General features: G+C 44.0%; 1 long non-coding RNA gene and 1 pseudogene across 1 annotated transcript; both read right to left on the bottom strand.

The window, feature by feature from the left end:
• Positions 1-8,825: 8,825 nt before the first annotated feature.
• On the bottom strand, positions 8,826-18,084 carry LOC121565103 (annotated as a pseudogene).
• A 6,325-nt stretch (positions 18,085-24,409) lies between these two features.
• On the bottom strand, positions 24,410-27,032 carry LOC123490414. The gene is made up of 3 exons (XR_006660941.1): positions 27,016-27,032; positions 26,631-26,819; positions 24,410-24,461 (listed from the first exon to the last, which is right to left on the bottom strand). It is a non-coding gene; the product is annotated as an uncharacterized LOC123490414 (long non-coding RNA).
• Between the last annotated feature and the right edge of the window lie 453 nt (positions 27,033-27,485).

Here is a 27,485-nt window from a genome sequence, read left to right as displayed (position 1 = left end):
CCCCATCTAGTTACTGTAACACACCCCACCCTGATCCCATCTAGTTACTGTAACACACCCCACCCTGATCCCATCTAGTTACTGTAACACACCCCACCCTGATCCCATCTAGTTACTGTAACACACCCCACCCTGATCCCATCTAGTTACTGTAACACACCCCCACCCTGCCCCATCTAGTTACTGTAACACACCCCACCCTGATCCCATCTAGTTACTGTAACACACCCCACCCTGATCCCATCTAGTTACTGTAACACACCCCACCCTGATCCCATCTAGTTACTGTAATACGCCCCACCCTGATCCCATCTAGTTACTGTAACACACCCCACCCTGATCCCATCTAGTTACTGTAACACACCCCACCCTGATCCCATCTAGTTACTGTAACACGCCCACCCTGATCCCATCTAGTTACTGTAACACACCCCACCCTGATCCCATCTAGTTACTGTAACACACCCCACCCTGCCCCATCTAGTTACCGTAACACACCCCACCCTGATCCCATCTAGTTTATTTCCAAGATGGCGTAGCAGTACGGTCGCTTTTATTTTTCGTCCTGTGTAAATATCCCGTTTCTTGTTTTTTTGTCTATATTTCTCAATTTTTTTACTTTTATTCTTTAACTAAATATACTCTCCTGCAACCCGCCTCACCCAACGTGGAAAGGATTATATTATTTCTTTATAACTTTCATCAAGAACCGTAAGCTGAAACGTGTGTAGCCGCAATCTGAATTGGCTACCTGCTATTAGTTACCGTTAGCGTCTTCACCACTGTCCGTGGCCTACACTATCCACCAGCCAGCTCTAGCTAGCCTGACAATCCGGCCAGTCTGCACAGCGTGCTATCGACCCAGCGTGCTATCGACCCATAGCTTATTGGACTTTCTGCCGGAATCACTGGACCTAGCGCCGGATCATCACAACCAGCTAGCTAGCTGCAACTAAATGGCTACCTGTTATTAGTCACCGTTAGCGTCTTCACCATTGTCCGTGGCCTACACTATCCACCAGCCAGCTCTAGCTAGCCTGGACAATTCGTCGGCCAGTCTGCATAGCGTGCTATCGACCCAGCGTGCTATCGACCCATAGCTTATTGGACTTTCTGCCGGAATCACTGGACCCTAAGCGCCGGATCATCACAACCAGCTAGCTAGCTGCAACCTGTTGTTGGCTGATTACCATTACCATTGCCATATAGCAAGCACCAGTTAGCCTTGAGCTAGCCTGCTAGCTCCCCTGCTAGCTGTGCTGAAGCACCAATTTGAACTGCTCTCGGACTCACATATTGCTGTTCACTGACCTTATGATCACTCAGCTGCACAGCTGATGCCTCGCTGGACTGTTCCTTTATACGGTACTCTGTCCTGTTTATTCTGTTTAGTCTTAGCCCAAACGTTATCGCTATTTCCAGTTGTGTCTTAGCTCTCTCTAATAACACGTGACTGCTTTATGCCTCTCTCCCATGTCAATTATGCCTTGCCTATTGCTGTTTGGGTTAGTTCTTATTATACAATTTCAATGTAGAACCCTAGTCCCTCTCAAACTGTCTCATATAGTTCCTTTGTTCCTCCGCCCATACACGCCGAGACCGGCTCAATCGATGCCTCCAATGACGCTATCTCTTTCATTGTTACCCAACACTTAGGATTACCTGAACTGTACTCATATCCTTCCATATCCTTTTCTGTACATAATGCCCTGAATCTTTTCTACAACGCCCGGAGAACTGTCCCCTTTATTCTATGTACCCAACGCACTAGAAGACCAGTTCTTAAAGCCTTTAGTCGTATCCTTATTCTAGTCCTCCTCTGTTCCTCTGGTGATGTAGAGGCTAACCCAGGCCCTGCAGCCCCCAGTATCACTCCTACTCCCCAGGAGCTATCATTTGTTGACTTCTGTAACCGTAAAAGTCTTGGTTTTCTGCACATAAATATCAGAAGCCTCCTTCCTAAGTTTGAGTTATTCACTGCGTTAGCACACCCTGATGTTCTAGCAGTGTCTGAATCCTGGCTTAGGAAGGCCACCAAAAATTCTGAAATTTCCATCCCCAACTATAACATTTTCCGTCTAGATAGAACTGCCAAAGGGGGTGGAGTTGCAATCTACTGTAGAGATAGCCTGCAGAGCTCCATCATACTATCCAGGTCTGTGCCCAAACAGTTTGAGCTTTTACTTTAAAAAATCCACCTTTCCAGAAATAAATCTCTCACTGTTGCCGCTTGCTACAGACCCCCTCAGCCCCCAGCTGTGCCCTGGACACCATATGTGAATTGATTGCCCCCCATCTATCCTCAGAGTTCGTACTGCTTGGTGACCTAAATTGGGATATGCTTAATACCCCAGCCATCCTACAATCCAAGCTAGATGCCCTCAACCTCACGCACAAATTATCAACGAACCTACCAGGTACAACCCTAAATCCGTAAACATGGGTACCCTCATAGATATCATCCTGACTAACTTACCCTCTAAATACACCTCCGCTGTCTTCAACCAGGATCTCAGCGATCACTGCCTTATTGCCTCGTCCGTAGACGGGTCCGCGGTCAAACGACCACCCCTCATCACTGTCAAACGCTCCCAAAAACACTTCAGCGAGCAGGCCTTCCTAATTGACCTGGCCCAGGTATCCTGGATGGATATAGATCTCATTCCGTCAGTTGAGGATGCCTGGTTGTTCTTTAAAAAGTAATTTCCTCTCAATCTTAAATAGACATGCCCCCATTCAAAAATACAGAACTAAGAACAGATATAGCCCCTGGTTCTCCTCAGACTTGACTGCCCTTGACCAGCACAAAACATCCTGTGGCGTACTGCATTAGCATCAAATAGCCCCCGTGATATGCAACTTTTCAGGGAAGTTAGGAACCAATATACACAAGCAGTTAGGAAAGCAAAGGCTAACTTTTTCAAACAGAAATTTGCATCCTGTAGCACTAACTCCAAAAAGTTTTGGGACACTGTAAAGTCCATGGAAAATAAGAGCACTTCCTCCCAGCTGCCCACTGCACTGAGGCTAGGAAACACTATCACCACCGATAAATCTACAATAATCGAGAATTTCAACAAGCATTTTGCTACGGCTGGCCATGCTTTCCACCTGGCTACCACTACCCCGGCCACCAGCTCTGCACCCTCCGCTGCAACTTGCCCATGCCCCCCGCTTCTCCTTCACACAAATCCAGACAGCTGATGTTCTAAAAGAGCTGCAAAATCTGGACCCCTACAAATCATCTGGACTAGACAATCTGGACCCTTTCTTTCTAAAACTAGCCGCGAAATTGTCGCAACCCCTATTACTAGCCTGTTCAACCTCTCTTTCGTAACGCCTGAGATCCCCAGAGATTGAAAGCTGCCGGTCATCCCCCTCTTCAAAGGGGGTGACACTCTAGATCCAAACTGTTACAGACCCATATCCATCCTGCCCTGCCTTTCAAAAGTTTTGAAAGCCAAGTCAACAAACAGATCACCAACCATTTCGAATCCCACCGTGCCTTCTCCGCTATGCAATCCGGTTTCGAGCTGGTCATGGGTGCACTTCAGCCACGCTCAAGGTCCTAAATGATATTATAACCGCGATCGATAATAGACAGTACTGTGCAGCCGTTTCATTGACCTGGCCAAGGCTTTCGACTCTGTCAACCACCGCATTCTTATTGGCAGACTAAATAGCCTTGGTTTCTCAAATGACTGCCTCGCCTGGTTCACCAACTACTTCTCAGATAGAGTTCAATGTGTCAAACCGGAGGGCCTGTTGTCTGGACCTATGCCAGTCTCTATGGGGGTGCCACAGGGTTCAATTCTTGGGCCAACTCTTTTCTCTGTGTATATCAATGACGCCGCTCTTGCTGCTGGTGACTCTCAGATCCACCTCTACGCAGACGACACCATTTTGTATACATCTGGCCCTTCATTGGACACTGTGTTAACAAACCTCCAAACAAGCTTCAATTCCATACAACACTCCTTCAGTAGCCTCCAACTGCTCTTAAACACTAGTAAAACAAAATGCATGCTCTCTCAACCGAACGCTGCTTGCACCCGCCCACCCGACTAGAATCACTACTCTAGACGGGTCTGACCTAGAGTACGTGGACAACTACAAATATCTAGGTGTCTGGTTAGACTGTAAACTCTCCTTCCAGACTCACATTAAGAATCTCCAATCCAAAGTTAAATCTAGAATCGGTTTCTATTTCGCAACAAAGCCTCCTTCACTCATGCTGCCAAACATGCCCTCGTAAAACTGACTATCCTACCGATCCTTGACTTCGCGATGTCATTTACAAAATAGCCTCCAACACTCTACTCAGCAAATTGGATGTTGTCTATCACAGTGCCATCCGTTTTGTCTCCAAAGCCCCATATAATACCCACCACTGTGACCTGTACGCTCTTGTTGGCTGGTCCTCACTACATATTCGCCGCCAAACCCACTGGCTCCAGGCCATCTATAAATCACTGCTAGGCAAATCCCCGCCTTATCTTAGCTCATTGGTCACTATAGCAACACCCACCCGTAGTCTGCGCTCCAGCGGGTATATCTCACTGGTCATCCCCAAAGCCAACACCTCCTTTGGCCGCAATTCCTTCCAGTTCTCTGCTGCCAATGACTGGAACAAATTGCAAAAATCTCTGAAGCTGGAGACACTTATCTCCCTCACTAACTTTAAGCATCAGTTGTCAGAGCACCTTACCGATCACTGCACCTGTACACAGCCCATCTGAAATTAGCCCGCCCCAACTACCTCATCCCTATATTGTTATTTATTTTGCTCATCTGTACCCCAGTATCTCTATTTGCACATCATCTCTTGCACATAATTCCAGTGTTAATACTAAATTGTAATTATTTTGCACTATAGCCTATTTTATTGCCTTACCTCCATAACTTGCTAAATTTGCACACTGTATATTAATTGTATTTCTGTTGTATTTTTTTGATTTTTGTTTTGTTTTACCCCATATGTAACTCTGTGTTGTTGTTTTTATCGCACTGCTTTGCTTTATCTTGGCCAGGTCGCAGTTGTAAATGAGAACTTGTTCTCAACTGGTTTACCTGGTTAAATAAAGGTGAAATAAAAAATAAAAAAATAAATCTAGTGACTATAACAAACCCCACCCTGATCCCATCTAGTTAATGTAACACACCCCATCCTGATCCCATCTAGTTACTGTAACACACCCCACCCTGATCCCATCTAGTTACCGTAACACACCCCATCCTGCCCCCATCTAGTTACCGTAACACACCCCACCCTGATCCCATCTAGTTACTATAACAAACCCCACCCTGATCCCATCTAGTTACTGTAACACACCCCACCCTGATCCCATCTAGTTACTATAACACACCCCACCCTGATCCCATCTAGTTACTGTAACACACCCCACCCTGCCCCCTCTAGTTACTGTAACACACCCCACCCTGATCCCATCTAGTTACTGTAACACACCCCACCCTGATCCCATCTAGTTACTGTAACACACCCCACCCTGCCCCCCATCTAGTTACTGTAACACACCCCACCCTGATCCCATCTAGTTACTGTAACACACCCCACCCTGCCCCATCTAGTTACTGTAACACACCCCACCCTGATCCCATCTAGTTACTGTAACACACCCCACCCTGATCCCATCTAGTTACTGTAACACACCCCACCCTGTAACACACCCCACCCTGATCCCATCTAGTTACTGTAACACACCCCACCCCTGATCCCATCTAGTTACTGTAACACACCCCACCCTGATCCCATCTAGTTACTGTAACACACCCCACCCTGATCCCATCTAGTTACTGTAACACACCCCACCCTGATCCCATCTAGTTACTGTAACACACCCCACCCCGCCATCTAGTTACTGTAACACACCCCACCCTGCCCCCATCTAGTTACTGTAACACACCCCACCCTGATCCCATCTAGTTACTGTAACACACCCCACCCTGATCCCATCTAGTTACTGTAACACACCCCACCCTGATCCCATCTAGTTACTGTAACACACCCCACCCTGATCCCATCTAGTTACTGTAACACACCCCACCCTGATCCCATCTAGTTACTGTAACACACCCCACCCTGATCCCATCTAGTTACTGTAACACACCCCCACCCTGATCCCATCTAGTTACTGTAACACACCCCACCCTGATCCCATCTAGTTACTGTAACACACCCCACCCTGATCCCATCTAGTTACTGTAACACACCCCACCCTGATCCCATCTAGTTACTGTAACACACCCCACCCTGATCCCATCTAGTTACTGTAACACACCCCATCCTGCCCCATCTAGTTACTGTAACACACCCCCACCCTGATCCCATCTAGTTACTGTAACACACCCCACCCTGATCCCATCTAGTTACTGTAACACACCCCACCCTGATCCCATCTAGTTACTGTAACACACCCCACCCTGATCCCATCTAGTTACTGTAACACATACAGCTAAAATAGTGTAAACAATCTTTAATCAATGACAATATGATTACCTTTCACATCATCACTAGTACTTATTGAAAAGTATGTAGCACCATTGGAAAAATTTTTTTGTAAACATACGTTAATTTCATTTCACATCCTAATATGCAAATATAAATACAGTGGAAGTCGGACGTTTACATACACCTTAATCAAATACATTTAAACTCAGTTTTTCACAATTCCTGACATTTAATCCTAGTAAAAATTCTCTGTCTTAGGTCAGTTAGGATCACCACTTTATTTTAAGAATGTGAAATGTCAGAATAATAGTAGAGAGAATTATTTATTTCAGCTTTTCTTTCTTTCTGTCACGACTCTGCCGAGGCTGCTCCCCTCCTTGTTCGGGCAGGTTTCGGCGTTCGTCGTCACCGCTTACCAGCTGCTGTCGATCCATTTATCATCACTCCACTTGTCTTGTCTAATTAATCACACACACCTGGTCCTTATCCCCAATTAGTCATTGTATGAGTGTTCCCTCTGCTTCCTTGTCTGTGTGGGTGATTGTTTGTAGTGAGCTGAGTGTAGATGGGTGGAGCTACCCTTACCTTGTTGTTGCCAGGGTAGATATTTCCCCTGTTCCTGAGTGTTGTTGTCGCATGCTTGGGCAACTGTTTATCGACGGAATAAACTCTTTGGATGGGTATTACTCTCCTGCTCCTGTCTCCTTCTATCACACGCATCACACTTTCATCACATTTCCAGTGGGTCAGAAGTTTACATACATTCAATTAGTATTTGGTAGCATTGCCTTTAAATTGTTTAACTTGGGTCAAACTTTTCGGGTAGCCTTCCACAAGCTTCCCACAATAAGTTGGGTGAATGTTGGCCCATTCCTCCTGACAGAGCTGGTGTAACTGAGTTAGGTTTGAAGGCCTCTTTGATCGCACACGCTTTTTCAGTTCTGCCCACACATTTTCTATAGGATTGAGGTCAGGCGTTATGATGGCCACTCCAATACCTTGACTTTGTTGTTCTTAAGCCATTTTGCCACAACTTTGGAAGTATGTTTGTTGCATTGTCCATTTGGAAGACCCATTTGCGACCAAGCTTTAACTTCCTGACTGATGTCTTGAAATGTTGCTTCAATATATCCACAATTTTCCTTCCTCATGATGCCATCTATTTTGTGAAGTGCACCAGTCCCTCCTGCAGCAAAGCAACCCCACAGCATGATGCTGCCACCCCCGTGCTTCACGATTGGGATGGTGTTCTTCGGCTTGCAAGCCCCACCTTTTTCCTCCAAACATAACAATGGTAATTATGGGCAAACAGTTCTATTTTTGTTTCATCAGACCAGAGGACATTTCTCCAAAAAGTATGATCTTTGTCCCCATGTGCATTTGCAAACCGTAGTCTGGCTTTTTTATGGCGGTTTTGGAGCAGTGCCTTCTTCCTTGCGGAGCGGCCTTTCAGGTTATGTCGATATAGGACTCGTTTTACTGTGGATATAGATACTTTTGTACCTGTTTCCTCCAGCATCTTCACAAGGTCCTTTGCTGTTGTTCTGGGATTGATTTGCACTTTTCGCACCAATGTACGTTCATCTCTAGGAGACAGAACATGTCTCCTTCCTGAGCGATATGATGGCTGCGTGGTCCCATGGTGTTTATACTTGCGTACTATTGTTTGTACAGATGAACGTAGTACCTTCAGGCGTTTGGAAATTTCTCCCAAGGATGAACCAGACTTGTGGAGGTCTACAATATTTTTTTCTGAGGTCTTGGCTGATTTCTTTTGATTTTCCCATGATGTCAAGCAAAGAGGCACTGAGTTTGAAGGTAGGCCTTGAAATACATCCACAGGTACACCTCCAATTGACTCAAATTATGTAAATTAGCCTATCAGAAGCTTCTAAAGCCATGACATCATTTTCTGGATTTTCCAAGCTGTTTAAAGGCACAGTCAACTTAGTGTATGTTCACTTCTGACCCACTGGAATTGTGATACAGTGAATTATAAGTGACATAATCTGTCTGTAAACAATTGTTGGAGAAATTACTTGTGTCATGCACAAAGTAGATGTCCTAACCAACTTGCCAAAACTATAGTTTGTTAACAAGAAATTTGTGGAGTGGTTGAAAAACCAGTTTTAATGACTCCAACCTAAGTTTATGTAAACTTCAGACTTCAACTGTAAGTGATAAGTGATTAAAAAAATAACTTAATGAAGAGAATAAGCTTTTTAAATACATAGAATGCGTACACAAATGGCACCCTATTCCCTATATAGTGCACTACTTTTTACCATATCCCCTTACACAGAATGTCTTTGTTCTGAAGTTCACGATCCCTTTTACAGAATATCTTTGTTTTGATAACCTGCTCAAGTTGACCATCCTTTACAGAATATCTTTGTTTTGATCACCCGTTGTAGTTGACCATCCTTTATAGATTGTCTCCTCTCTGTGATCACATAATGCTGCCAGGTTTTATCCATGGAACGGATGTGTTCCTTAGCCTTCACCCTCAGTGCTGCGATGCTGGTACTGTGTTCCAGGTCCTTAGCAGAGGGTACTTATCATTGAAGCTGGGGGCACTGGTAGGGTGGCGGGGGCCATAGACTGCATCCCCTGTACCATCACCTGGTGCACCATACCATGTCCTGGTGGACTGTCGAGGAAGCCATGGCTGTGGCTATGGGAGTGGGAGTGGTTGGGGTAGGCAGGCTGAAGGTGAGGGCCCTGCCCTAGGCCTGTATATCCGGGTATAGTGTGCATTGGGGTGGCGCTGGGCATGGACAAGGCCAGCCAGGGGTCCAGGGGTAATGGGTTGGACATGGGCCCCACATTGGAGGGCATGGGCGGCGGGTTGAAGGACAGCATGGGGAAGTTGTGGAGCTTTGTTGAGCTGGAGTCCATCTTCTCCTGACGCCTCCACTTAGCCCGACGGTTCTGGAACCACACCTGGACACGGACAGAGAGAGGATACCCTAGTATTGGTCTAAAGTAGTCACTCAGTAGTGTACACTACATCATATTAAAATAATAGTAGTAATAATAGTATTTGTAGATTGTGTTGTTGTTGATGTTTTACTTCAAAGTAAAAAAAATGCCTGGACTAAACTATTCAGAATTCAAATCAATTTGGTTGGAGGCAGGTGATTCTCGTTTACTGTGTAATTTATCTCACCTGTGGTAAGTTGCCGGTGCCTACTGGTTAAAAATAGTCATTGAACCAGTTTTAAAAAGAGAAAACAGAACATTCTGCTCCACTCCATTTTAAAGTGTACCAATATATAATATATTTGACGGCAACTGTAGGAGTCTCCACCTCCTAAACAGAATCTCTCAGCCAAAGCATGGGCCAAACTTCCCCTCCCATTCCAACATGTGAAAGATGAGAACACTTGCAAAAACCTGCGTGCCACAGTCTGTGGACAGATGCTATGTAGTGCCAGTAGTAACGCTAGTCTAGTAATAGTTCACAGCCAAAGGCTCCATACCTGGACAGTATTATTAGTGTATAGTAATAGTAGTACTAGATAGGTGGAGGCTCCATACAGTATTATTAGTGTATAGTGATAGTAATAGTAGTATTAGATAGGTGGAGGCTCCATACAGTATTATTAGTGTATAGTTATAGTAATAGTAGTATTAGATAGGTGGAGGCTCCATACAGTATTATTAGTGTAGAGTGATAGTAATAGTAGTATTAGATAGGTAGAGGCTCCATACATTATTATTAGTGTATAGTGATAGTAATAGTAGTATTAGATAGGTGGAGGCTCCATACAGTATTATTAGTGTAGAGTGATAGTAATAGTAGTATTAGATAGGTAGAGGCTCCATACATTATTATTAGTGTATAGTGATAGTAATAGTAGTATTAGATAGGTGGAGGCTCCATACAGTATTATTAGTGTAGAGTGATAGTAATAGTAGTATTAGATAGGTGGAGGCTCCATACAGTATTATTAGTGTATAGTGATAGTAATAGTAGTATTAGATAGGTGGAGGCTCCATACAGTATTATTAGTGTATAGTGATAGTAATAGTAGTATTAGATAGGTGGAGGCTCCATACAGTATTATTAGTGTATAGTGATAGTAATAGTAGTATTAGATAGGTGGAGGCTCCATACAGTATTATTCGTGTATAGTGATAGTAATAGTAGTATTAGATAGGTGGAGGCTCCATACAGTATTATTAGTGTATAGTGATAGTAATAGTAGTATTAGATAGGTGGAGGCTCCATACAGTATTATTAGTGTATAGTTATAGTAATAGTAGTATTAGATAGGTGGAGGCTCCATACAGTATTATTAGTGTATAGTGATAGTAATAGTAGTATTAGATAGGTGGGGGCTCCATACCTGGACAGTATTATTAGTGTATAGTGATAGTAATAGTAGTATTAGATAGGTGGAGGCTCCATACAGTATTATTAGTGTAGAGTGATAGTAATAGTAGTATTAGATAGGTGGAGGCTCCATACAGTATTATTAGTGTATAGTGATAGTAATAGTAGTATTAGATAGGTAGAGGCTCCATACAGTATTATTAGTGTATAGTGATAGTAATAGTAGTATTAGATAGGTGGAGGCTCCATACAGTATTATTAGTGTATAGTGATAGTAATAGTAGTATTAGATAGGTGGAGGCTCCATACAGTATTATTAGTGTATAGTGATAGTAATAGTAGTATTAGATAGGTGGGGGCTCCATACCTGGACAGTATTATTAGTGTGTAGTGATAGTAATAGTAGTATTAGATAGGTGGAGGCTCCATACCTGGACAGTATTATTAGTGTATAGTGATAGTAATAGTAGTATTAGATAGGTAGAGGCTCCATACATTATTATTAGTGTATAGTGATAGTAATAGTAGTATTAGATAGGTGGAGGCTCCATACAGTATTATTAGTGTATAGTGATAGTAATAGTAGTATTAGATAGGTGGAGGCTCCATACAGTATTATTAGTGTATAGTGATAGTAATAGTAGTATTAGATAGGTGGAGGCTCCATACAGTATTATTAGCGTATAGTGATAGTAATAGTAGTATTAGATAGGTGGAGGCTCCATACAGTATTATTAGCGTATAGTGATAGTAATAGTAGTATTAGATAGGTGGAGGCTCCATACAGTATTATTAGCGTATAGTGATAGTAATAGTAGTATTAGATAGGTGGAGGCTCCATACAGTATTATTAGTGTATAGTGATAGTAATAGTAGTATTAGATAGGTGGAGGCTCCATACCTGGACACGGACCTCAAGGAGGTTGACCTTCATGGCCAGCTGCTCCCGGTTGTAGACGTCAGGGTAGTGGGACTTCTCAAAGGCCTTCTCCAACTCATGGAGCTGGAAGGTGGTGAAGGTGGTGCGGTTACGCCGGTGCTTCTTCTTAGGGTGGTCCTCCTTTGGAGGCTCAGGGTACTTTCCTCGCTGTCCACCCCCTTCTGGAGGTCTCCCAGGTCCCCGTCACACTTGTCCCTGGAGAAAAGGCCTGACTCTGAAGGTAGACAGGAGAGACAAGTGTTTGTTTAGATATCTGTCTTTTGCATGGGAGCTCTCGATTCATCCGGCAGTGCCAGTTCTACTTACCAAAAGTGGCCTACTGTGCAGCTCTCTCTATGGGTGATGTCATAATGTCCGTCTTTCACTACATTCCTCTGTCCCAGTAATCCCAAGTGGACAGATGCCACCTGTTAAACCTGAGTGTCCTCATGTGCCCTGGGAATGGACAGCTCTAATCTACACCAAGACTGTACTTGTCCTCTGCACTGCCCCAGTCCAGATCATATTCTCTAAGAAAACAGGGTGAGGTTGAAGCCCCACTACACATGGCTGATGGATGGTAGGATCCAACATTGTCCAAATCAAGTCAGTCGATATCCAACCAGCTATATCTTATCCAAGCCTGGTCCTAGATCTGGTTTTGTAAAGGTAGAAACATTAAGTCCAACATTTTAGCTATACTGTAGTGATAAACTGTAGTCTCTGAATCTTGAGAAAATGACAACCCAAGCACTGTGTGCTTTCAACTGTCCCTGCCTTTCCTCCTGGATGAGGTTAGCACTGTATGCTTTCAACTGTCCCTGCCTTTCCTCCTGGATGAGATTAGCACCGTATGCTTTCAACTGTCCCTGCCTTTCCTCCTGGATGAGGTTAGCACCGTATGCTTTCAACTGTCCCTGCCTTTCCTCCTGGATGAGGTTAGCACTGTATGCTTTCAACTGTCCCTGCCTTTCCTCCTGGATGAGGTTAGCACTGTATGCTTTCAACTGTCCCTGCCTTTCCTCCTGGATGAGGTTAGCACTGTATGCTTTCAACTATCCCTGCCTTTCCTTCTGGATGAGGTTAGCACCTTATGCTTTCAACTATCCCTGCCTTTCCTCCTGGATGAGGTAATCTAAGTAAACATTGTGACTACTCATTTTACTGCGGAGAAGTGAAAGTCTTAGATATACAGTACCAGTCAAAAGTTTGGACACACCTACTCATTCAAGGGTTTTTCTTTATTTCACTATTTTCTACATTGTAGAATAATAGTGAAGACATCAAAACTATGAAATAACACATATGAAATAATGTAGTAGCCAAAAAAGTGTTAAACAAATCAAAATATATTTTATATTTGAGATTCTTCAAAGTAGCCACCCTTTGCCTTGATGACAGCTTTGCACACTCTTGGCATTCTCTCAACCAGCTTCATGAGGAATGCTTTTCCAACAGTCTTGAAGGAGTTCCCACATATGCTGAGCACTTGTTGGCTGCTTTTCCTTCACTCGGCCAGGTCATCTGATGCAGCACTCCATCACTCTCCTTATTGGTCAAATAGCCCTTACACAGCCTGGAGGTGTGTTGGGTCATTGTCCTATTGAAAACAAATGATAGTCCCACTAAGCGCAAACCAGATGGGATGGCGTATCGCTGCAGAATGCTGTGGTAGCCATGCTGGTTAAGTGTGCCTTGAATACTAAATAAATCACTGACAGTGTCACCAGCAAAGCACCCCCACACCATCACACCTCCTCCATGCTTCACGGTGGGAACCACACATGCAGAGATCATCCGTTCACCTACCTATTTATTTTATTTTTCATACTGGCCCCCGTGGGAATCGAACCTACATCCCTGGCGTTGCAAACGCCATGCTCTACCAACTGCCGGCCATTCCCTCCCCTACCCTGGACGATGCTGGGCCAATTGTGCGCCGCCCCATGGGTCTCCCGGTCGCGGCCGGCTACGACAGAGCCTGGATTCGAACCAGTGCTAGCTGCGCCACTCGTAAGTCTTAGATTGTTTTGGTGTTATCATTATATGAACTGCTATTTCACAATGTTGTTGTATATGTTATAGATGTTTATGAGCAGTTATTAGCACCTATTTTGTGCATTAGAATGCATCATGCATGTCTCATAATGCGTTATAAGTGTTCTTATAATACATTATGAAGAGGGTCTCCATAGGAAGTGATACCTTGTCTCCATGTAATAAACAGCAGCCAATCACCCAATCAATCAATTAGTTAACCAATAACCGTGGTACTGACCGTGGAAGGCAGAGTGCTGGGTGCTGTCCCCCAGACTGGGGAGGTGTCTGTAGGGGTCTGACTGGCCCTGCTTCCCCTGGTGGTCCTCCAGGCCCTCAGTGTCCACTTTATGGGTCCATTCGTACCCTATGGGGGTGAGCAGGGGGTCCTGGTCCTTACTGAAGCCCAGGGTCAGGTCAATGCTGTGGACCCGTCCTCCTCCGCTAGACCCCCCTCCCTTCACCATGTCATGGTAGTTGTCTGGTAACAGGCAGCCATCGTCCTTCATTCCCAAGGTATCCATTGACAAATGCGTCCAAGAAAAGAAGGATGATGTCAAAGAGCACTTCGATGGGGGATCCAGATCTGTCTGTCCTTGGATTTCCTGTCAGTCTGCAAAACAGGGAAAGTTAGACACGTTGATCTCATGAACACAGAGTTTTGCAGAACGGTTCTGTTGTGAAAGTCCATATGTGCCACTTGCATACGCGTATGCCTCTTGTTAATATTGTGTAGTAGCCCTTTCCTGCAGTCGAATGACCAGAAATGCTGTCTAGTGGCCTCATGGGTGGAATATTCGTAATAATTTCATAATTAGTCAACATATCTTTTTTTTTTTACATAGGAGTTTTTACCCACCGAAAATCTGGTGTTTCTATGTCAAACGGTTTTGTTATATTTCAGTCTTCTGTGATGTATATAAAGTGTAATATTGGGATGCAAACTCAAAATGTAATACATTTCTACTCTATATCTGACATGGTACAGGTGTCTCCTTTTTCTTTGGCCCATAACCATGTGTGTGAGGTATATACTCTTATTTCAAATCAAATCAAATCAAATTTTATTGGCCACATGCGCCGAATACAACAGGTGCAGACATTACAGTGAAATGCTTACTTACAGCCCTTAACCAACAGTGCATTTATTTTTAACAAAAAAGTAAAAATAAAACAACAACAAAAAAAGTGTTGAGAAAAAAAGAGCAGAAGTAAAATAAAATAACAGTAGGGAGGCTATATATACAGGGGGCGTACTGGTGCAGAGTCAATGTGCGGGGGGCACAGGTTAGTCGAGGTAGTTGAAGTAATATGTATCAAAGTAGATTTGTTTAAGAGTACCAAGAATCACTGTGTGACAATGTAAATAAACAGTAAAATGTTATGCAATGACATATTGGTTGTAATGCATATTACTACAGTAACAATCAATTTCCCTTCAGTTGGAAAACTATTGGGTATATTTGACGCTGATATGCACAATTCACATCTGATACTACTTGACATTTATACATTACGTTCATTATGAACCTGGACTCTTTTCTGTATCCATCTTTGTCACTTTGTGCACCAGCTTGCATTAACATACAGCATCTCTTTCATAAAGAATTGTATGTATAAAAAAATATAGAAAATAATAATAATACATTGATGTAGGCCTATGTAATTTGCCAGTTAGTTAAAAAATCTGATCTGAAATTATCAATGTGTTTGTCAAAATCATACAGTCCGTGTTGCTTAGCGACAGCCCCAAAACATCACTGCTCTAGAGGAGATCTGCATGGAGGAATGGGCCAAAATACCAGCAACAGTGTGTAAAAACCTTGTGAAGTCTTACAGAAAACGTTTGACCTGTGTCATTGCCAACAAAGGGTATATAACAAAGTATTGAGAAACTTTTGTTATTGACCAAATACTTATTTTCCACCATAATTTGCAAATAAATTCATTAATAATCCTACAATGGGATTTTCTGGAGAGAAAAAAATCTCTATTTGTCTGTCATAGTTGACGGTACCTATGATGAAAATTACAGGCCTCTCTCATCTTTTTTAAGTGGGAGAACTTGCACAATTGGTGGCTGACTAGGGAGGGAATGGCCGGCAGGGATGTAGCTCAGTTGGTAGAGCATGGCGTTTGCAACGCCAGGGTTGTGGGTTCGTTTCCACACGGAGGGCTAGTATTTAAAAATATATATACAGTGGGGGAAAAAAGTATTTAGTCAGCCACCAATTGTGCAAGTTCTCCCACTTAAAAAGATGAGAGAGGCCTGTAATTTTCATCATAGGTACACGTCAACTATGACAGACAAAATGAGATTTTTTTTCTCCAGAAAATCACATTGTAGGATGTTTAATGAATTTATTTGCAAATTATGGTGGAAAATAAGTATTTGGTCAATAACAAAAGTTTCTCAATACTTTGTTATATACCCTTTGTTGGCAATGACACAGGTCAAACGTTTTCTCTTAGTCTTCACAAGGTTTTCACACACTGTTGCTGGTATTTTGGCCCATTCCTCCATGCAGATCTCCTCTAGAGCAGTGATGTTTTGGGGCTGTCGCTGGGCAACACGGACTTTCAACTCCCTCCAAAGATTTTCTATGGGGTTGAGATCTGGAGACTGGCTAGGCCACTCCAGGACCTTGAAATGCTTCTTACGAAGCCACTCCTTCGTTGCCCAGGCGGTGTGTTTGGGATCATTGTCATGCTGAAAGACCCAGCCACGTTTCATCTTCAATGCCCTTGTTGATTGAAGGAGGTTTTCACTCAAAATCTCACGATACATGGCCCCATTCATTCTTTCCTTTACACGATCAGTCGTCCTGGTCCCTTTGCAGAAAAACAGCCCCAAAGCATGATGTTTCCACCCCCATGCTTCACAGTAGGTATGGTGTTCTTTGGATGCAACTCAGCATTCTTTGCCCTCCAAACACGACGAGTTGAGTTTTTACCAAAAGTTATATTTTGGTTTCATCTGACCATATGACATTCTCCCAATCCTCTTCTGGATCATCCAAATGCACTCTAGCAAACTTCAGACGGGCCTGGACATGTACTGGCTTAAGCAGGGGGACACGTCTGGCACTGCAGGATTTGAGTCCCTGGCGGCGTAGTGTGTTACTGATGGTAGGCTTTGTTACTTTGGTCCCAGCTCTCTGCAGGTCATTCACTAGGTCCCCCCGTGTGGTTCTGGGATTTTTGCTCACCGTTCTTGTGATCATTTTGACCCCACGGGGTGAGATCTTGCGTGGAGCCCCAGATCAAGGGAGATTATCAGTGGTCTTGTATGTCTTCCATTTCCTAATAATTGCTCCCACAGTTGATTTCTTCAAACCAAGCTGCTTACCTATTGCAGATTCAGTCTTCCCAGCCTGGTGCAGGTCTACAATTTTGTTTCTGGTGTCCTTTGACAGCTCTTTGGTCTTGGCCATAGTGGAGTTTGGAGTGTGACTGTTTGAGGTTGTGGACAGGTGTCTTTTATACTGATAACAAGTTCAAACAGGTGCCATTAATACAGGTAACGAGTGGAGGACAGAGGAGCCTCTTAAAGAAGAAGTTACAGGTCTGTGAGAGCCAGAAATCTAGCTTGTTTGTAGGTGACCAAATACTTATTTTTCACCATAATTTGCAAATAAATTCATTAAAAATCCTACAATGTGATTTCTGGATTTTTTCCCCTCAATTTGTCTGTCATAGTTGACGTGTACCTATGATGAAAATTACAGGCTTCTCTCATCTTTTTAAGTGGGAGAACTTACACAATTGGTGGCTGACTAAATACTTTTTTCCCCCACTGTATATATGTATGCACTAACTGTAAGTCGCTCTGGATAAGAGCGTCTGCTAAATGAATAAAATGTTAATGTAAATGTTATGTATAGCTAGCTACATTTATCAACAGGGCTAATAAAACATGGAATGGACCAGTTCTAAGATTATATAGTAAATCATCTTTGACCCTTGAAACATGGGTCTATGAATAAATACTGTAGTTACTTTCCCCCCCAAAAACGTATAAATCTGTCTTTGATTTTATAATTTTTTAGGAGAGACAATAGATGCATTCATATGAAGTAGCCTATACCTTATGCCATTGGAAAAACAGACTGCAGCAAAATTAAATGAAGAATTATCTTAACAATAATGATATCTTCCAAAACAAATAGTAGTTTCATCTAAGTGGCAGTAGTTCTATCAACTCAAAATAAACAGCAATAATATCACTAGCAGCATTGTAAATGTACTTACCTCTATCCAGGTAACTTAGTTACAGTATACATCCTCTACCAGTGCTGAGCCAGGCGTTGTGGCTCCTCTCTCTCCCGACAAGTTGTAAATTACTGTGGATGGGAGTTCTGTTAGCAGTGCACCTAATCCTCCCAACCGGCTAAGTCCTCGAAAGTCTGTAAGCATATACAGTGAGCAAAGTAATAAGTATTGAAATTCTCTGTAACAAGGCAACGGAGTTCCTCCCTCTTTTGGCTCCCTGTCCTGTGGTCCAGGTGGAGTGGGCGAGGCCATCACCGGAGCTCCTGAGGCCTACAGGTGTGCCATGTTAATTTGACCAGTTTCTCACAGCAGGAAAATAATCCTGCAGCAACAGGACATGTGAATTATTATGTGGATTATAATTAATGGACATGTTTCTAGGTGTTGATAAATAATTTTGTTAGGGCAAATTAAGTCTGAGATTTTAAAGTGGAAATTACAAACTTTAGAAGCCTCTTCAAACCTTGAATAAACGACAAGTTTGCATTTCCTGCTGTGCCAGAAAATTCTCTATGACAACAGTGACCAAATTAAGATAGCACATATAGTCAGGTCCAAAATGATAGGCACCCTTGATAAAGATGAGCAAAAAATACTGTATAAAATAAACAATACAAATACTGAGCTACATTATATATACAAAAGTATGTGGACACCCCTTCAAATTAGTGGATACGGCTATTTCAGCCACACCCGTTGCTGACAGGTGTATAGAATCGAGCACACAGCCATGCAATCTCCATAGACAAATATTGCCAGTAGAATGGCCTTACTGAAGAGCTCAGTGACTTTCAATGTTGCACCGTCATAGGATGCCACCTTTCCAACAAGTCAGTTTGTCAAATTTCTGCCCTGCTAGAGCTGCCCCGGTCAACTGTAAGTGCTGTTATTGATGTGGAAACGTCTAGAAGCAACAACGGCTCAGCCACTGAAGCGCGTAAGCGCAAAAATAATCTGTCCTCGGTTAACACTCACTACAGAGTTGCAAACTGCTCTCTGAAGCAACATCAGCACAATAACTGTTCATCGGGAGCTTCATGAAATGGCTTTCCATGGCCGAGCAGCCGCACACAAGCCTACCATCACCATGCGCAATGCCAAGCGTCGGCTGGAGTGGTGTAAAGCTCGCCGCCATTGGACTCTAGAGCAGTGGAAAAACGTTCTCTGGAGTGATGCATCATGCTTCACCATCTGGCAGTCCGACGGACGAATCTGGATTTGGCGGGTGCCAGGAGAACGCTACCTGCCCGAATGCATAGTGCCAACTGTAAAGTTTGGTGGAGGAGGAATAATGGTCTGGAGCTGTTTTTCATGGTTCGGACTAGGCCCCTTAGTTCCAGTGAAGGGAAATCTTAACGCTACAGCATACAATTACATTCTATACGATTCTGTGCTTCCAACTTTGTGCCAACAGTTTGGGAAGGCCCTTTCCTGTTTCAGCATGACAATGCCCCTTGCACAAGCGAGGTCCATACAGAAATGGCTTGTCGAGATCGGGTGTGGAAGAACTTGACTGGCCTGCAGAGAGCCCTGACCTCAACCTCATCGAACACCTTTGGGATGAATTGGAACGCCGACTGGCACCCTGTTTTCAATAACTTTCTACCTCACCTTGCGAGGATAATGTTTTATGAGATTGGACACATTGGGAGGGTTCTTATACAGGAGGGTTGGTGGGAGGAGCTATAGGGAGGACGGGCTCATTGGAATGGAATAAATGCAACAGTCAAACATGTGGTTTCCATATTTGATTTTTATTCCATTCCAGCCATTACAATGAACCCGTCCTCCTATAGCTCCTCCCACCAGCCTCCACTGATCTTAGACCATTCCTCCATACAGAATCTTTATAGATCCTTGATATCATTCGTCTGCACTTATGGACTGCCCTCTTTAATTCAAACCACAGGTTTTCAATTGGGTTAAAGTCTGGAGACTGAGATGGCAATTGCAAAATGTTGATTTTGTGGAATAACTATTTATTTGTGGATTTTGATGTGGAAGGGAGTGCTCTGTCCAGTACACTCCACACCTCTACCCTTGATTAGAACTAAACGCACCAGGTGGGCCGGCGAGACAGAGGAGTAAGTCGCTCTGGATAAGAGCGTCTGCTAAATGATGTAAATGTAAATGTAGAGTGCGTCATTAGTGGCCACCGTCACATTGTGTAGAAAAGAGAACAGTAATAGCTGGGACTCTCACCACTTGCCTCCTTTTCTAGGTTTCATGAAGGAATCTCTTTCTGAGAAGCTGTAGCGGCAACCTGCCAAGCCCATTAGAAGTGAATATGGTCGCTAAACTCTGAGACATGATTTCTGACTGGTTGTAGTTCACGTGCCATTAGAAGGGGATTTGGACGCTAAACTCCCGAGACATGATTTCTGCCGCGTTCACGTGTTAGTAATAATATGTTAGACGAAACTCTGACATTTCCAACGCGCTAACTGGTTGTAGTGATACATACACATATACACGTGCCACGTTTTACCAGTTAGCAAGTCGGAAATGTCAGAGTTTCGACTAGTTCGTGAACGTACAGAAATACCTGGGTTGAATGGTGCAGATGTAGGAGTATCGCGTTATTCACAACCCACGCTGTTCACAGGGCAGGCCTCCGGTTTTGACTAGCAGAAGTGACTTTTTCGTAGCAGGTTAGGAGAATTTACGCAGCCGGTTAGTATAATTAACGTGGCAGGTTAGGCGAATTAGGTTAACGTTAGGAAAAGGGTTAGGATTAGCTAAAATTGTCCCCGACTTAACTCGGAACATATCTAGCCGGCCCAGAGAACATCCTCCGTTTCCACTGTGATTCAGCGTGTAAATAGCAGACCAGATGTACAGTGGATAATCCCACCACTTTAGCTCCTTAGCCCCTTAGTCTACAGGCCATGGTGCTGTACATTGCCAATTGTTTCAGGCATTATTGCCAGTAAGCGTTTCTAAGTAACTCCTTGTTTTAGTGGAATTGGTTTCGATGAAACAAGCTCTTTGGCTTTAATGTGACCAGTACTGGCCAGAAGATCCAGGGTACAGTCTTCGCCGGGCACTGCCCGCATCAACGGTGCCAACCAGGTAGCCACACACACACACACAAATGTATTTAATTATAATTGTTCACGGCTGTTGACGTTGTTTTGTCTGCAGTTTTAGACCCCGTCGTAGATAAAAAAGGTATTGAATGGAAGATGCTGAAAATACATTGGCATCCTGACCTGGGAGTACAGTGCTTTCTCTACCGTGCCACAGGATCTGATTTGCTTTCCATATTAATAAATAAACACTGAAATAATGAATCAACGTCTGATGTCTTGTTGATATGCTGTACAATTTATCTAAAAATCTGTCCATTTCTGGAAATGGAGGTAGTAGCTAGTATCAATACGTAACAAAATAGAATGGCGCACGTGAAATTAGAAGGACATACATTCCTGTTCAATTGGAACGTTCCGTGCCGGCTGGACCTGACCGAAAGATTTACAGAGTGTCGTTACAAGGTGTGATGGTAGGAGTGTCTAACTCATTGATTCTCATTAGAAGCCTGGATAATACACGGTGTGTTTTATTTTATAATTAGGTCCATTATGTAGTTGTAAGACAAATCATTTCAGAAATGTGAGTTATAGATCTGTCATTCCAATTAAAAGGTAAACAGTAGATCCGTTCTGTGTATTTTACTTTCAGCTTAAGGACAGCTGAAAATACAATGTGTGTGGTTATTGAAGATATATTTCACAGCAGTTTAGGTGATAATGATTCTCTAGAGTCTACAGGGAATAGAGTCAGACACTCAGGCCCTCCATACAAAACAGGACCATGGAGAAGTGGGGGTTTTATGGATTTAATGGTCTCTGTTTAAAAGGTGATACACAGTACATACAAAAATACCTTTTTCAAATACAACTTGTTGCCCTACAAAAACAACTGATAAATGACTTGTTAATCGTTTTCTCAAAATGCACAACAAAAGAAGAGAGTTGTTGAAAACAGAGTGGTGTAAAAGTCATTGAGAGCCCTAAGCTGCTAGAATGGATGATATAAAATGGTAGAAATACACAAAGCAATAATAAAAAAAAACATTAATGAAGAGAATACGCCTTTTAAATACATAGGCACGACTAATGGCACCATATTCCCTATATAGTGCACTACTTTTGACCAGAGACCCCATGTAGGGAATTGGGTGCCATTTTGGGATGCATACAAGATGCTTTTCTGGAATTCCTAACGGGTAGAATGTAGAGAGAAAACACTGTTTGGAAAGGGAGAGCAGGGACTGTACACACAAAGGTTCTCAGAGCACCACTGCTGATCAACAAATGGGTTTTGCCATTTAAATCATAACATTACATGGACATGGGGGACCTGATCCCAGATCAGCACTCCTACTCTGAGAAGTTTTGTGAGTGTGAGTCCTGAAATCTGATTTGAGAGGTCAACTCCTCGACTCAGGCTGCATCTGAAAGGGCACCCTATTCCATATATAGTGCACTTCTTTTGAGCAGGGCCAGATAGGGCTCTGGTCTAAAGTAGTACACTATGTAGGGAATAGGTGCTATTTGGGATCTTGGCCCAGGATGACCCCAGGAGACGCCATGTTTAAGAACCTCCACGGGAGGCGCTGAGGGCCAACACCCCACACTAAGGGAATTACAACACACACACACACACACACACACACACACACATCCTCACACACCAGCAAAAGCATTACACCCTTTACGCAACACAACTCCAGTGGTGAACCACCTCACAACCATTATCCTACTAGCTCAACACAACCCTCCATGTTTAGGACAGTCCCTGGGTTCTAGTGCTGCCTGGGGAACAGTACCTACCCTTCTATAAACACACCTGATTCTACTAATGAGCTGCCCTTAAGGACTCTGGTTGGCTGAATCAGGTGTGTGAATCTAGTGTAGGGCTGGAGCAAAAGCCTACAATACCCAGTAGCTCTCCAGGAGGGTTGGTGACCTCTATTCTAGTGGGTGTCAAAGCTTGAGAGAACATACAGGATGTCCTGTTAACCTAGAGGGATCATACAGGAGGTCCTGTTAACCTAGAGGGATCATACAGGAGTCCTGTTAACCTAGAGGGATCATACAGGAGGTCCTGTTAACCTAGAGAGGACATACAGAAGGAAAAAGGGAGGTACTATCTGAACTTGTCCAAAAAGGAATGCTCATTTAGGTTTCTGTTGCAAAACGTTTTTGATACGTTGGGCCCAAATGAAAAGCGACCCAGGTGGATGAGTCTACTGGGTGGGAAGGCTGCGATTGGCTATCAAGGTCATGTTGTGATGCGGTTGACAAACAGTGGGGAAAAACAATACATTTTTTTAACTTTTTTTTTTTTTTTACATTTTAGATCATAAAACTATAATACAGCTGTATGGAACGACTAAACGTCTGTGATTATTTTTCTCTTTTTAAAGACGAGCTATGTACAATAAACTACACCTACTGTAGAAGTTTTCCATTTGTCAAAACATTACGATGGTACAGAAAGATGTAGTAGCAAGCACCGACACGTTAAGGCCATTTAAAACACTGAACTAAACAGTAAAGGAAGAGGGTGGGGTTGGTGGGGATCCCCCCAAAAATAAATACATCCAACTCTTCTCCAACCCAATCTTAAAATCAGCTCAACTGGGAAGGACCATAGAAACAGATGACATTTTTGGGGAAAAAAAGGGACTGTCGTTGCCCATCGTCCAGTGACGGGGACGGGGGGTAGGAGAGTTAAAAATCTGCGTCCTCACTAGGTTTTACCACAGTAGTCTTGATTTTGGATCTCTCAGGTCTGGAGCTAGTCAGTGTTGTAGGTCCAGGCCTCGTGGAGGAAGGGGTTTAGGAGTGGGACAAGGGGACGCTTTACCTGGGGTTACCTGTGCCTGTTGAGGGCTAGTCTGATTGAGTTCTTTACCACCCGCTGGTGGTTACTGCTGGGGAGGGGGAGGTCACGTCTGGCAGCTCCATACTGGGAAGTCTCTGGAGAATGGACACATGCATGAAGAGACACAGCAAAAGCAGACACGCGCACACACATGCATGAACACAGACACACACATTATGAGATTTCAAATCAACGACTAATTTGAAGACTGCTTTCCACGTATTCTCGCTCATAAAAGTCAGTTAAGTACCTGTGTTCTTGATGTCGAGTAGTTGGAATAGGCATAGCCTTTACCCCACCAAGACTTTCCTGTTAAGAGACAAAAAGAAATTAAATGCCATACACTGATAAAACCTCTGACATTGAAATAGCAATTTAAAAGAATAATGTGAGGTGTGTATTTCTAGAGTTCAGTTGGTGTTCGGTGGGTTAAAAGAAGAGAACTCACGATGTCCACTCCCGTCTCCTTGCTCCTGGCCGGGCTAGATAAAGGGAAGGGGCTCCTTGAATGCAGAGTCGTCACCGGACACCAGCTGGAGAGCGCGAGAGAAAGTGAGAGACTGATAACATCATGACCTCATTAACCTGTGCAAAAACGTTTCCCAAAAAAAGTGTGTCCAGACTGAATTCATATTTATACAGCTCCAGTGAGACAATGGTGAAAAGTAGCATGATTAATAAGCGCATCGACGACGGCGTCCCCCACAGTGACCGTATGTACATATCCCAACCAGAAGCCCTGGGTTACAGGCAACATCCGCACCGAGCTAAAGGCTAGAGCTGCCGCTTTCAAGGAGCAGGACACTAATCCGGACACTTATAGGAAATCCCGTTCGACCTCCAACGAGCCATTAAACAGGCAAAGCGGCAATACAGGACTAAGATTGAATCCTACTACGACGGGATGCTCGTCGGAGGTGGCAGGGCTTGCCAAACTATCACGGATTACAAAGGGTAACCCAGCCACAAGCTGCCCAGCGACGCGAGCCTACCAGACAGGCTAAATGCCTTTTATGCTCGCATCGAGGCAAGCAACACTGAGCCATGCATGAGGGGGAAACTGGACTTCCTGACCGGGCCGCCCACAAGCGATGAGGGTAGGCAACAACACATCCGCCACGCTGACCATCAACACGGGGCCCCTCAGAGGCGTGTGCTTAGCTCCCTCCTGCACTCCCTGTTCAACCACGACTGCATTGCCCTGCACGACTCCAACAAGTTTGGAGGGACTAAGTCGCTTTGGATAAAAGCGTCTGCTAAATGGCATATTATATTATAAGTTTGCTGACGACACAACGGTGGTAGGACTGATCATTGATGATGAGGATGCCTATAGGGAGGTCGTCAGAGAACTGGCAGTGTGGTGCCAGGACAACAACCTCTCCCTCAACGTCAGCAAGACAAAGGAGCTGATCATGGACTACAGGAAATGGAGGACCGAGCACACCCCCATTCACATTGATGGGGCTGTAGTGGAGCGGGTCACGAGTGTCAAGGACCTCGGTGCTCACATCACTAAGGAATTAACATGGTCCACACACACAGTTGTGAAGAGGGCACAACATCGCCTCTTCCCCCTCAGGAGGCTGAAAATATTTGGCTTTGGCCCTCCGATCCTCAAACGGTTCTACAGCTGCACCATTGAGAGCATCTTGACTGGCTGCATCACCGCAACTGCAAGGGACCCGAACGCAAGGCGCTACAGAGGGTGGCGAGTACAGGCCAACACATCACTGGGGCCGAGCTCCCAGCCACCCAAGCCATAGACTGTTCTCTTTGCTACTGCACGGCAAGTAGTACCAGTGCACCATGTCTGGAAGCAACAAGATCCTGAACAGCTTCTACCCCCAAGCCATAAGACTACTTGCTAAACAGCTAATCAAATTGCTACCTGCATTCACCATTTTTCCACTGGACTGTCTATTATCTATCCTCTTGCCTAGTCACTTTACCCCTACCTATATGTACATAGCTACCTTGATTACCTCGTACCCCTCCACATCGACTCGGTACTGGTACTTCCTGTATATAGCCATGTTATTCCCTGCTACTTCCTGTATATAGCCATGTTATTACCTGCTACTTCCTGTATATAGCCATGTTATTACCTGCTACTTCCTGTATATAGCCATGTTATTACCTGCTACTTCCTGTATATAGCCATAATTTTACCTGGTACTTCCTGTATATAGCCATGTTATTCCCTGGTACTTCCTGTATATAGCCATGTTATTCCCTGCTACTTCCTGTATATAGCCATGTTATTCCCTGCTACTTCCTGTATATAGCCATGTTATTACCTGCTACTTCCTGTATATAGCCATGTTATTACCTGCTACTTCCTGTATATAGCCATGTTATTACCTGCTACTTCCTGTATATAGCCATTTTATTACCTGCTACTTCCTGTATATAGCCATAATTTTACCTGGTACTTCCTGTATATAGCCATGTTATTACCTGGTACTTCCTGTATATAGCCATGTTATTTTTACTCATTATTGTTATTCACTGTGTATTTATTCCTCGTGTCACTATTTCTATTTTGTATCTTTAACTCTGCATTGTTGGAAAATAACCTGTAAGAAAGCATTTCACTGTTAGTCTATGAAGCATGTGACAAATAACATTTGATATGATTTAGTCTGGATGTGGAGGATAGTCCTGGACATATCCATCCAGGGACCACTCCCTCTCCTCACCAGATCTGCAGTGTCTCGGATCCTCTTGGGGGGTTCGTCCTGTGTGGGGGAGTGAGGTCTCTTGGCTGCAGTAGTGGCTCCGTTCTGGTTCTGCTCTGTCGGGCTGCTAGTATCTCTAGGGGAGCCCAGGCAGGGTCCAACGCTCCTGCCTACTACTGTAGGAATGGTGCTGACTGCTGGAGGACTACCCTGGGAGGGGGTGAGAAAACCCAATGAGTGATTGACACTGAACATTCATGTTGTGTTCTAATCACAAAGTGGCATTTACACCAAGTGATTGATGACGTCAACAAAGGACATTTGTCTTTTTTAATTGCGTATTGTGTGGGGCTGTCGTGTGCGTTTCTTGAATCCTGTTAACGGGGGGTAAAACAGGTGTCCTCACCACATTGACTCCATCCCTTGCTCCCTTGCTGTCTGCCAGATGGAGGGTGACGGCTCATGAAGGCCAAGTCATCAGCCAGCTGTACACAAAGCACAGAGACAAAGAGAACGCGTAAGAGATCACCCTGACCGGTGCACATCGTTTTAGTTCAAACTGACAGGAGTCATTGTTTTCTATGGGAGCTCTAGCAAGCCTGCAACATAGACTTTTAAAATGGAGAGGAGGCTCTGTTGCGTAATCTAGACGTAACCTATGTTCTGGGGGTGGCGTGCATTCATTTTACAATACAAATTCAACTGACGGGTTCTGCAGTGTCTTTGGAGTCTCTTGGACTGCTCCTCCAGCGTAGGGGAGTGGAGTCTCTGACTGCAGCAGCAACGGAGGCGCCGTTCTGGTCTGTAGGGCTGGTAGCTGCCAGGGAGAGGACCACGGTCCTACCCACTACTGTAGGAATGGTGCTGCGCGGCTGG

This window comes from Coregonus clupeaformis, unplaced genomic scaffold (assembly GCF_020615455.1).
Source record: "Coregonus clupeaformis isolate EN_2021a unplaced genomic scaffold, ASM2061545v1 scaf3879, whole genome shotgun sequence".
NCBI lineage: Eukaryota > Metazoa > Chordata > Actinopteri > Salmoniformes > Salmonidae > Coregonus > Coregonus clupeaformis.
Note: the sequence above shows the minus strand (reverse complement) of the source record. Positions and strands in the feature narration are given on the sequence as shown.